The sequence below is a fragment of the Procambarus clarkii genome, chromosome 26 (genome assembly GCF_040958095.1).
Source record: "Procambarus clarkii isolate CNS0578487 chromosome 26, FALCON_Pclarkii_2.0, whole genome shotgun sequence".
NCBI classification, from domain to species: Eukaryota; Metazoa; Arthropoda; class Malacostraca; order Decapoda; family Cambaridae; genus Procambarus; species Procambarus clarkii.
Window position 1 is genome coordinate 8,240,729 of NC_091175.1, and position 11,429 is coordinate 8,252,157.

The window sequence follows — 11,429 nt, forward strand, 5'->3', positions numbered from 1 at the left end:
CGTTGATTTGTAAAAAAAAAAAAAAAAAAAAAAAAAAAAAAAAAAAAAAAAAAAAAAAAAAAAAAAAAAAAAAAACATACATGGGTTGACAATAGAGAGGTAAGGTAGGTTACAGGGAATTTATTAGGTATAGCTTCGTTTTTAACTTAAACTGGTTGAGAGAGGTACTGTCTTTAACATGGTTGGGAAGGTCATTCCACATCCTGGGCCCCTTGATTTGTAGAGCATTTCTGGTTTGATTAAGTCGTACTCTAGGAATATCAAAACTGTATTTATTTCTGGTGTGGTGCTCATGGGTTCTGTTACAACCTTCTATGAAGCTTTTGAGATCAGGATTGGCATTACAATTTAGCGTTTTGTATATGTATAGTACACATGAGAGAATGTGCAGTGACTTAATGTCTAACATATTCAGGGATTTGAATAGGGGTACCGAGTGATGTCTGGGGCCAGAATTGGATATTGTCCTAATAGCAGCTTTGTGTTGAGTAATTAGAGGACGTAAGTGATTTTGGGTAGTAGAGCCCCAAGCACAAATACCATAGTTGAGATATGGATAGATAAGGGAGTAATAGAGAGTCACCAGGGCAGGGCGTGGTACATAATATCTGATCTTAGAAAGAATGCCCACAGTTTTTGAAACTTTTTTTTATATGTTTAGAATGTGTCCCTGGAAATTCAGCTTGTGGTCAATGAGAATGCCAAGGAATTTGCCATCTAATTTGTTACAAATTTGGGTATTGTTTATTTTGAGATTTATTTGATTAGAGGATTTATTGCCAAACAGAATATGGAAAGTTTTGTCAATGTTAAGGGTGAGTTTGTTGGCAGTTAGCCACAGATGGACTTTATTTAGCTCAGTATTTACTGTGGCATTTAGAGCAAGGGGATCAGGACTGGAGTAAATGAAGGTTGTGTCGTCAGCAAATAGGATTGGTTTGAGGTGTTGGGAGGCATTTGGAAGGTCATTAATGTAGATGAGAAAGAGGAGAGGGCCAAGTATGCTGCCCTGGGGAACACCAATGTTGATGGGTAGGGTGGGCAAAATTGTATTATTCACAGAAACACATTGGAGCCTGTCAGTAAGGTAGGATTTATATTATTATATTTATATACAAGAAGGTACATTGGGTTTTTGAGGATACATAGCATGGTAATTACATTCTTGTAAAGCCACTAGTACACGCAGCATTTTGGGCAGGTCCTTAATCTAACAGATAATTTTAAGTAGGTAAATTCTAGAGGAATTAATAAAATGATAACAGATACATTGCAAGAAAAAAATGAGATGAGAGAGATTAGTAGGTATATTAAAGCACATCGGTAGCTCTGATTGATTGTATTGATAGCTTGATAGTAATTTAACAAAGATTAATAGGCACAAAACAGCATATTGATAGCACATATAAGAAGACAGCAATGATCATAATGGTAAAGTTGTTTGGATTAGGTACATAAAGATTGGGTAGCACTAGATACAGTGCAATTTTAAGGCACAAGGTAGGAAACTATGAAGATGAAATTAGGTAATTTTTAGTTTTTTTTTTTTTTTGAATGAGGCAAAAGTTGGACAGCTTTTCAATTCATTAGGGAGTGAGTTCCAGAAACCAGGTCCCTTTATTTTTGGGGATTGACTCTGGGGATATCAAAGAGATATTTATTTCTGGTGTGGTGATAAAGGGTCCTATTACATGTGTCCAGGGAGAGTTTCAGAGCAGGGTTTGCATTTAAGAACAGGGTTTTGTAAATATAAGTGACACAAGAGAATGTGTGGAGTGAGTTTGTTTAGCATGTTGAGGGATTTAAACAAGGGGGCTGAGTGTTGTCTGAAAGCAGAGTTTGTTATTATTCTGACAGCAGATTTTTGCTGAGTGATGATGGATTTGAGGTGGTTTGCAGTGGTTGAACCCCATGCACAGATACCATAATTAAGATAGATATAGATTAGTGCATAATATAGTGAGATGAGAGCAGAGTTAGGTATATAATATCTGATTTTGGAGAGTATACCAACTGTTTTAGAGACTTTCTTAGTTATGTGTTGTATGTGGGAGCTGAAGTTGAGTCTCTTGTCTAGGAATAGGCCAAGAAACTGACCCTTCTGTTGGGTAATCCTTATTGACAGGCTTCACCTGATTCCAAATTACTTTGGTCGTGAGAATCACTCCAATGCCAGAAATGGGTCCTCACCAAAATTTGTATGGCTGAAGGTTTGAAGGCGTTTGGGCTTGGGGCTGTATGTGCCAAGGGCACTTTAGTTGGGTGGCATTATATAATAAGGTTTTGCACAAACACCGTCATAAAACCTAATGTTTATTTACAGAACTTACTTACTAATATATAGGTTGCTTACATTATTCTATGATTGATGTTAGAAAAGCTAATATCACATTAGAGAGACATCGGGATGCCTTAATTGACCGATCACATGGTTCACTTGTGGCCAATCCTGTATTAACACTTTCTTAGACAGTAAATGACAAACGGCTTTCCTAACACTGCTGGTTTCAAGGGAAATACAAGAGTTTCTTCTGAATACTTAGAGAGTCAATATAATGGCATGCACAATCACCACAGTAATGACCTGTCAAGCTGACAGTCAACATAACATATACATATATCTAAATGTGTTGTGTGCATAACACACATTCACTGACAGGATGAACAATCATGAGTTTAGTTAATTTATTATATGCCCCATACCCATCCTGTGGGCAGTAGTGGAAAGGGTTACAGAGGCACATAATAATAATACAGTAATAATAATAATAATAATAATCTAAATGCAAGAAGGTACAATGTGTTGGCGAGATTACATAAGATTGGTATTTTTACATTCATGCAAAGCCACTAACACGCATAGTGTTTCGGGCAGATCCTTAATCAGTCCTTTTCGATCCAGGTCCTTATTAGGCAAGATGAAAAAAGGTACATTGTAGCATGGTTATATATATCAACAAATAAGTACAATATAAGTTGACAGCAATGATTACACTGGTAAGGATATATGTATTAAGTACTAATATTGGGGAAGTGGGTACTGTAGTACAAGATGAAGTTTGAGTTTGAAGCATGAGGTAGGAAACTATGAGGATGAAATTAGATACTCTTTGGTTTTACTTTTGAATAGGGAATAGGTTGGACAATTATTTAATTCATCAGGGGGTGAGTTCCAAAGACTGGGTCCTTTTATTTCCATGGAGTGTTTGCACAGATTTAGTTTGACTTTTGGGATATCAAAGATATATTTATTTCTGGTGTTGTGCTCATGGGTTCTATTACACCTGCCAAGGAAACGTTTCAGATCAAGATTAGCATTTAGGAACAAGGTTTTGTACATGTAAATAGCACATGAGAATGTGTGGAGTGAGTATGTTTAGCATATTAAGGGGCCCAGTAATCAAAAAATATTAAAATTGTGAAAACTACTAATAAATGTTTAACAAAATTCCAACTTATTGGCTTCAGCATCATGAAAGTTTCATCCCAATATTGATTTTATTGATTTTAGACATGTTTTTAAAAAAGAACAGCTATTAATTGGAACTGATGGATAATGCAATAATAAAGAGATGCACCTGTCCGACACTCAAAGAAGAAGATAGTAGTAAGAAGTGTTCACAAAGTGGATATGCAGTTGGTGCCTTTATAGCATTGCTGAGTAATACATAATAAAACAAATAATAATAAGTATGTTATTATGCTCCGTTTTGTTATATATATCATATAAATACAATGCCCAATGTTAATATCTGTTATTTTCACGTGTCCACAAATGTACTTTTTTTAAATTTTTTTTTGTCTTCTTTTTTGTATTATCTGATTTTGTTGCAATTTTTACATCCTGTAGAGTGCATACTCGTCCTTAACTTTGTCAAGATACTAGAATTTAATTGGTCAACAAATACATCAGCCACAACTGGCAAAACTTGGTACTAGAACTTTTTTTTTGGGGGGGGGGGGGGGGGGGGGGAAGAGGTGATATTTCAGATTTCAAACCATTTTCTTTGTCTCTTTAGGGTTTTTTTGATAATTAGGGACCAGATTAGGGCTTTATCACTTATATAAAGTATACATACATCCCCTAAATCATTATAATTATCCCTATATCTGTTTTTCTTCATTTTTTCTTTACTTCATTTCAACACATTGATCTACAACTCACATATTCAAGTACAAATAAAAAAACATGTTTATTAAAACATACAAGTAAATTAATGAATTAGAACTACCTTATTCATTGTCATTAACTTCAAATTCAATTATCTTTACAACTAGAGTTTCCACTTTGAGTCGGCATCAAAAATCCAGTTTGACCGATTCTCACCATTTTTACATAAAATGGGCACAGTCGTCTGTTCCACAATCCTATTTCATTGTTTTTTCATAAACCTTAAATGTCGAGTTATAAATTTTTTGGTATACAATTTGGCGCATACTGTATATCAAATGCCATATTTGACTTTTTTTACAGTAAACTATACTGAATCCTATAATAACTAATAAGAATGAAGATTATATGCTCTTCTGAGAGCCTAATAACACCAAATGAACAATTTGTGATATTTAATATTTGATGCTCATTTAAAAATCTTAAATTTTTAATACTTCTACAAATATTTTTCATTTTTTGTTTTTCCACGTTACGTTGGCGATTATTTAGATAAAGTTGGAGCATGTGCCTAGTAGATCATGTACAAATAATTTGAAAGCGTTTGAGCAAGGTGCAAAATTTCATTTCCTGGCCCCCTTATGGGACTTAAACAATAGTGAAGCGTGTTGTCTGAAGAGTTATAGTTCCGATAGATTTTTGTAGAGTGATGATGGGCTCTAGATAATTTGCAGTGGTCAAATCCCATGCACAGATACCGTATGCAAGAGGTATAAATTACCCCAGTGCAATGCGAAGAGCAGAATGAGGGAACAATCTATGTTGGAAAATATACCAACCATTTAAGACTTTTGGCTGCGTTATGTGGGCGCTGAAGTTGAGTCGTGTCTATGTATAGGCTATGTATAACTTTTCCCCCTTATTTTTTTGACAATGTTAACATTGTCTACCTGAAGTTGAATTTCATTTGGCAATTTACTACCAAATAAAATATAGTACATTAGGCCTTATCTATGTTCAGCGAGTTTGTTGGTAGACATCCACAATTGGATTAATTCATTATCGACAATATTTGGCAAGTTTGGGTCAGAATAGAGGAAAGGTAGTATTGTCAGCAAATAGTATAGTTTTAAGAATGTTACAAACATTTAGCAAATCATTGATATAAGAAATAAAGGGCCCCAAGATGCTGCCCTGTGGCATTCCTACTGTCAATGGTAGATAGGGGGGCGGGTCAAGTTATTGATGGCTACATAATGGTGCATCACCAAGAAAGGAACTAATAATCCAGAGCTAGGCCTCTGATACCATGGTAAAGTTTAAGAGGTAGTTATGATTTTCACAGGTCAATAAAGAGGCCAATTGGGAACTTTATTCTGACAAGGGCTTTATGGATTATATTGAGCAGCCTAATAATGGCATTGGCATCCATTCCCAAAAGAGTACCAAACTGGTAGGGATTTAATAATGTCAAGTTTTTCAAAGTAGAAATAGAGCAGTCAGTAAGCGATTTTTCAAATATTTTTGAAAATAAGTATCAAAAAGAAGGCACCAAACCAGGAAGGTTATGTAGCACCATCAAATGAAAATTTTTGAAAGCATCAGTAGATTTGATATTGGTCTAATTTAGGTCAGCTGTCTTGCCCCTTTTGAAATGGCCTCGCTCTTGCTTTGAGGATATCAGTAAAAATAAGACAGATTTGTTGAATAGCAGCGCTATGGGTAGAGCAGGGAGGGGGGCCTCCCCCCCCCCCCCAACACTCATACCAAAGACTATTTCACTAATATGTTCCCAGCTGTGGTTTGAATTAGTGATTGCGATTGATTGTGAATGATTGCGATTGAAATGATTGAATTACGAATGTCTGTCGGGCTGACTGGCAAGATGAGTAGTGATAGGATAGCTGCTGATGCGACTTGGTGACTTCTGTCTGGGTCTTTAGTAATTTTCTGGCAAGGTCGACACCAATTTACAGAAAGCAGATATTGAATTCGGTTGCAAGTGTGTAACCATCTTTGGAGATTTTTATCCATTTGTAATAATTATTATCCAGGTATCCAAGGATAGATCACCTTCAGTGTTCACCTGACCCAATACAAGATTTCAGACTTGGGCAAAAATTTTGTTGAATTAATTCAGTCAAAATCTACACGTGTGCTGGGACTTCCAGGCTATGCACTAGGAGTAAGCACAGTCAGAACCTAAAGAAAAGCATTCTCTGCCACATGTGGGATAGTACGAGATGGAGCGAAGAATGGCATTGAGCAGGGCAAGTTTATAGCAGTAAAAGGACAAATTTAACATGAAAGCAAGAGAGACAAAGGTAGTAGCAAGTTTCCAGTAAGGTCTTAAAATGAAACTTGCCCCATTTTTTTCCCGATAAGGCAATTCTTGAAGTTTTAGAGGTAAAGGTCACCCTTTTCCCACCAACCCAGGTATATTAAAGTGCAGAAAGATCACCTTTTAGTATGGCAAGTGAATGCAAGTCAGTCTTTTAGAATTTAACAACAAAAAATTGTGCACTGTGGATGCATTTGGTCCAAGGAGAATATGGAGGAGGAATTTACAAGGACATGCCAGAAGAGTAGTCTTCTGGCCTATATGCAAGGAGAATTGGCCAATTCTGGGTGGATGAAATATGTACTGTACACTTTAAATTCTGTATCCACTCTACAATTGTTAAATATTGGGCAGCAAGGAGAAGGGTGTACAGCAGCTGTGGCCACAAAATTACCAAGGTGTAGATGGCAGAATTTAAGAAAGAAAAAATTGCCTAGAGGGTCTTCCTAGTTTGGTAAGGAGGGAGAGATGGTGGCAGGGACAGGACAATGCATGGGACATGTAATGAGGAAGCGAGAGATTTTTAGTCCAGAGAAAGAATCTCTCCAATCTGTGGCAGTCATCAAAAGGTAGCACCAAGCTGGGAAGACTAGCACCATCTGTCCATTATCTTGAATAATCTAAATATTAAAGACTATACTAAAGAATAGAAGAAGAATACTAAAATACTAAAGAATAAAGAAGACTATATTAAAGAATATTAAAGACTATACAAGAAAGAGAGATGGTGTGCAGTTTGTTAGTTTTAACAAAGCCCACGACCTTGCCAACATTCACAGAACATGACTGCAGATTTCCAAACTAACTTTTCTTTAAGGGGGAGAGGGGACGTGTGAAACAGAAGTAAAATGGCCTTGGCTGCAAGTTTGACAACTCCAATGTGGTTGAGAATCTACCAAAATTTCATTGGGTGATGTCTGATAGAAATAAAGAAGCATTTTATTTCTGGCATATTTCAGATAGTTTAATAGAGGTAGACAAGGCACAAGGGCAGAACCAGAATACAGCACTATTACTCATGTGATCAGGATATTACACTCAGAATTTTTTTTTTTCTTTGTAAACTTTTTAATAGAATCATTTCCCCTCAGCAAGGGCAAGTTTATAGTCAAAAGTAAAGAGTTAATTAATGAACTATGGCAACAAGCCAAGTCTAGGATGCAACTCAATATTCTATTGATAAATGCCCAAACAGCAAGTTGTATACTAAACCACATTAGGTTGCAGCTGTGCATCTGGGAACCAGCTATAATCTGTGCATAATGTAGAGCAACAGCATCATTTGGATTGATGGCAGATTGGTTGAACAGTAGTTGCATACATGGTGTTGTCGGTTCAGCATATTTCCAAGCATTGTCCCACACCTAGAATGAAGAGTCAACTTTGTATAAAAATGCAGGTATTAAAGTACAGGTATATTTTAAACCTCACTAAAGGGAATGGTTTATGCAAGACTTTAGGAACTTTTATGAACTCATTTCTCAATTGAGAAAAAATGCACTTTTACAGTGGTAATTTTGAAGCACACCATTTAACCTTACCAGGTACTGTGTGTGTGTCAGTGTTTAAGGAGAAGGCTGGAAAAAAAGTTGCATAGTTAAGCGTAAACAACTTTAGTAATTAAGCCAGTCTGGCAAGTTATATGGAAGGGATACCACCTTTACTGGGTATCAATAGACATGTACACAGGAGGCAGAGTCTTATAGCAGGTACTATTAAGAAAATAGCATCAAAATATTTTAACAATTAAAGTTGCCAAACTGAAATTTGGAAACAATCAAGCCACATCAATCTTTGTGATATTTGTAGATGTTCAGTAACCCCTTTCCCATCTTGGTAGGAAAAATATTAAGAGGGCAGTCTACTCTAGGCCTATGAATTTAAACCAACATTAAATAGCCAATTTTAGGGCATTTGGAAAATATAAAATTGGAAAGTCACATGGACAATAATACACTGAACTTTGAATCAAGAAAGGTGGGGAGGGGAAAAAAAAAATTGTGTTCAACATACCTTTTCACAGAAGTTCCGGGCTGTCCTATAGATTTCTTTAAATGTTTGACAGGTAGAATTTACGGGGCAGTAATTTGTCAAGCAGCTTCCTTTTGTTGGGCAATCACCCGTCATATTCAACCACCTGAAATTGTTGGTCCAATTGTCTGTGCAAGTAAGTAAGTAATTATCAAAAGGCACCAAAATTGTCTGTGCAAGTGACATCGTTGGCACACGCAGTAAACCAAAGCTCACAATCAATGGCACACAGAGGGACTCCCCAGTATCTTTCCCGCCGCCACGAGCGATTTTCCTGCAGGGAAGATTTATTTAACGTTGCAAAAGGAACTAGCGAGCCAAATTTCTTGCATGTCTAGACAAATTTATTTTTTGGTAAAAAAACAAACAAAAAAAAACAATCTACTATGCCATTTAAATGCTTAGGGGAAGTCACTTTCAGAATACCAAAATAAAAACTTTAAAATAGCCTTTTAAGTTTTGCACAATGTTAAATTTTTAATGATTAAAAATAATTGTTTAAACATGTTAAAGTTATTAAAACAATGCAGAAACCCTGGTTAAATAAAAGTCCTTTAAAATATAGAATTTAGACGTTCTGCAATACTTACCGACACGACCCATGGGCCAACATTGGTGAACATTCGTAAAAGCAGTGATCGAGCATGAAATGCCGTTTACATTCCGAGGACATGGACTCTACTCGAGAACAGTGGTCATAATTGAAATTGTAAGGACTAGACTCTTGAATAAGTCTAGTAGTATTCTCTGTACAGCAGGACCTATTCTTCCACTGATGACTAAAAAAATCAAATATAAAAAGAGGTACTTTCTGTTAAGCAATTTATCATTTAGGTAGAAAGGATATCAAGTTTGATTACTGTCAAAAGCTCTTGAGCTAAAAGCATATTTTTGAAGGCTTCAGATTTTTTTTTAATCTACTGTAGTGACAATATTGTGCATTAAAAAGCAAGACTTTAAAAGAAATTATCCATACCATAGTAAACAGACTGCCTTCTGGTCCTGGTGCACTTTAGTGATGTTTAGAATCTATACAAGTGTTTATTAGAGTATCCACATCTCTACTTCTGAGCCATGGTCATGACCAACGTTAAGCAGAACATTCTAGGACAAAGATAAACTAGGTAAAAGTCATCTATTGAAGTTTCTGGACTAGCTTGTCAAGGACAAACTAGTATGTCTATAGACCTTACACAGTATACAAAATCAACCAAAATAAACTTTAGTACAGCAAATGACTAAGTACAGTACATGTCTCGAACTCTCCGGAGCACATTATTAAGGTTCGAGCACATGCCAAGGGCTTTACTTTCAAGTAGACGACATACCAGATCTAAGTAAATTCAAGTTGTCCTAACTAGTGTATATTCAAGACACTGTTTACACACTAAGTGCAAAAGTTCAATTAGTTTTAAGTTTTTTTTAACCTAGTAATAGTTATGGACTTCTAGGTAGTATAGCAAACTTTTACACTTTCAGGTTATAAAAAAGGTAATTTTGCTTTCAAATTAAAGTAAACAAAATGTTATTTTCAACAGCAACAATCTAGGGTTTATACTTTACCATAGGACCATTTGTTAGTCAAAGTTACGAAATTCATATCAATTTTGAGACATTAAAGAATTTTTGTTAGAGAAATAGTTTAATCAATAGTTCACAGCATCAATATTTTGCTAGCATTCTCTGGGGAGGAATAAGACAACTTAATAAATAATGGCCAGTCGAGGTTTAGACCATAGATGCACAGATTCAAGAAGTGGATTAAAAGGTAGTCAACGATTAGGTACATCACGATTTAATTAACAATAGAACGCTTCACTCAATTTCTCATTGTACTTTATTTGAAGTCTGAAAATTATATGGGAAAGCTGTGGCAGTGTGAGGTGCAAAGTTTGATGGCAATACTTTGGCCATGTTTGAGAACAGATTTTCAAAGTCTGGAGAAAAAGAGTAACTCCAGACAAGCCGCCGGCTTCTGGGCCATGTCGAGACTACTAGAGATGGTGGCTCCCTTGGGGAAGTCCTTTCTACACCAATACCACAAAGTTTCCCCCAAACGAATATAAAACCCAACTGTATCGCCAAGACACCGCGGACACCATACAACGAATCTCAAAGACATCAAGCAGTTTGAAACCACACCTCCCCGCCGCCTTTCATTACCTGACGAAGGTCAAGGGAGTGTGACGGAAAGCTGCCATCATTAACACCGGTAGTGTAGAGGGGCCACCGGTGGTGTAGAGGTGGAGGGGAGAGTGATGGTGTGATCGTGGTGGGGAGCCCCTCGTCGCCTCGCTGTCTCGCTCACTCGAGCTTCGAACACACTATGGTCGGCCTCGAGGGGGACTGGTCAAGTCGTCTGAATTTTGTAACTAGCTCATCAAGATTGTAACTTGCTTAGCTAAATGAATTGTGGGGTTTAGTCCCTGAGTCCATTATGTGCCTCTGTAACCCTTTTCACTACCGCCCACAAGATGGGTATGGGGTGCATAATAAATGAACTAAACTAAACAAGTCGTCTACTGTAATTTCGGATACCGGGCTAGAGACAACTTCGTTCACTGAGAAATTTGTACTTCCAAACCAATTTGTTCGTATATGCACTGGTTTGTGTTCGCTGCTGTTCTCGCCTGAATAAATACATAACACTTCATCATATAATTATTAATAACTAGTGGCTGTACAAGAATGTAACAACTCTTGTATATATCTCAAAAAAAAAAAAAAAAAAAAAATCACTACACAATTGAGGTTCTTATTTGCGTCTTATTTCATTGTAAAAGGAGTTAATTTCCAAACAGGGTTGTATAAATAAATCTTATCTTATCTTTGCATTCAATTTTGTACGGTAATTTTTCAAACTTAAAATGTAAATAGCTATATATATATACCCCCTCTAAATGAAAAATGGTCTAATTTAAGATATGTGCTAAAAATATTAACATA

At 36.2% G+C, this 11,429-nt stretch overlaps 1 long non-coding RNA gene across 4 annotated transcripts; it reads right to left on the reverse strand.

Annotated features, from left to right (window-relative positions):
• Nucleotides 1-2,300: 2,300 nt before the first annotated feature.
• LOC123756617 (uncharacterized) lies at nucleotides 2,301-11,002 on the reverse strand. 4 transcript variants are annotated; one of them, XR_011229708.1, is made up of 5 exons: nucleotides 10,647-11,002; nucleotides 9,460-9,587; nucleotides 9,074-9,262; nucleotides 8,466-8,757; nucleotides 2,301-7,816 (listed from the first exon to the last, which is right to left on the reverse strand). It is a non-coding gene; the product is annotated as an uncharacterized lncRNA (long non-coding RNA). The 4 variants fall into 4 exon arrangements; XR_011229709.1 differs by having other exon boundaries at nucleotides 9,074-9,255; nucleotides 10,647-11,001; XR_011229710.1 differs by lacking the exon at nucleotides 9,074-9,262 and having other exon boundaries at nucleotides 10,647-10,987.
• Between the last annotated feature and the right edge of the window lie 427 nt (nucleotides 11,003-11,429).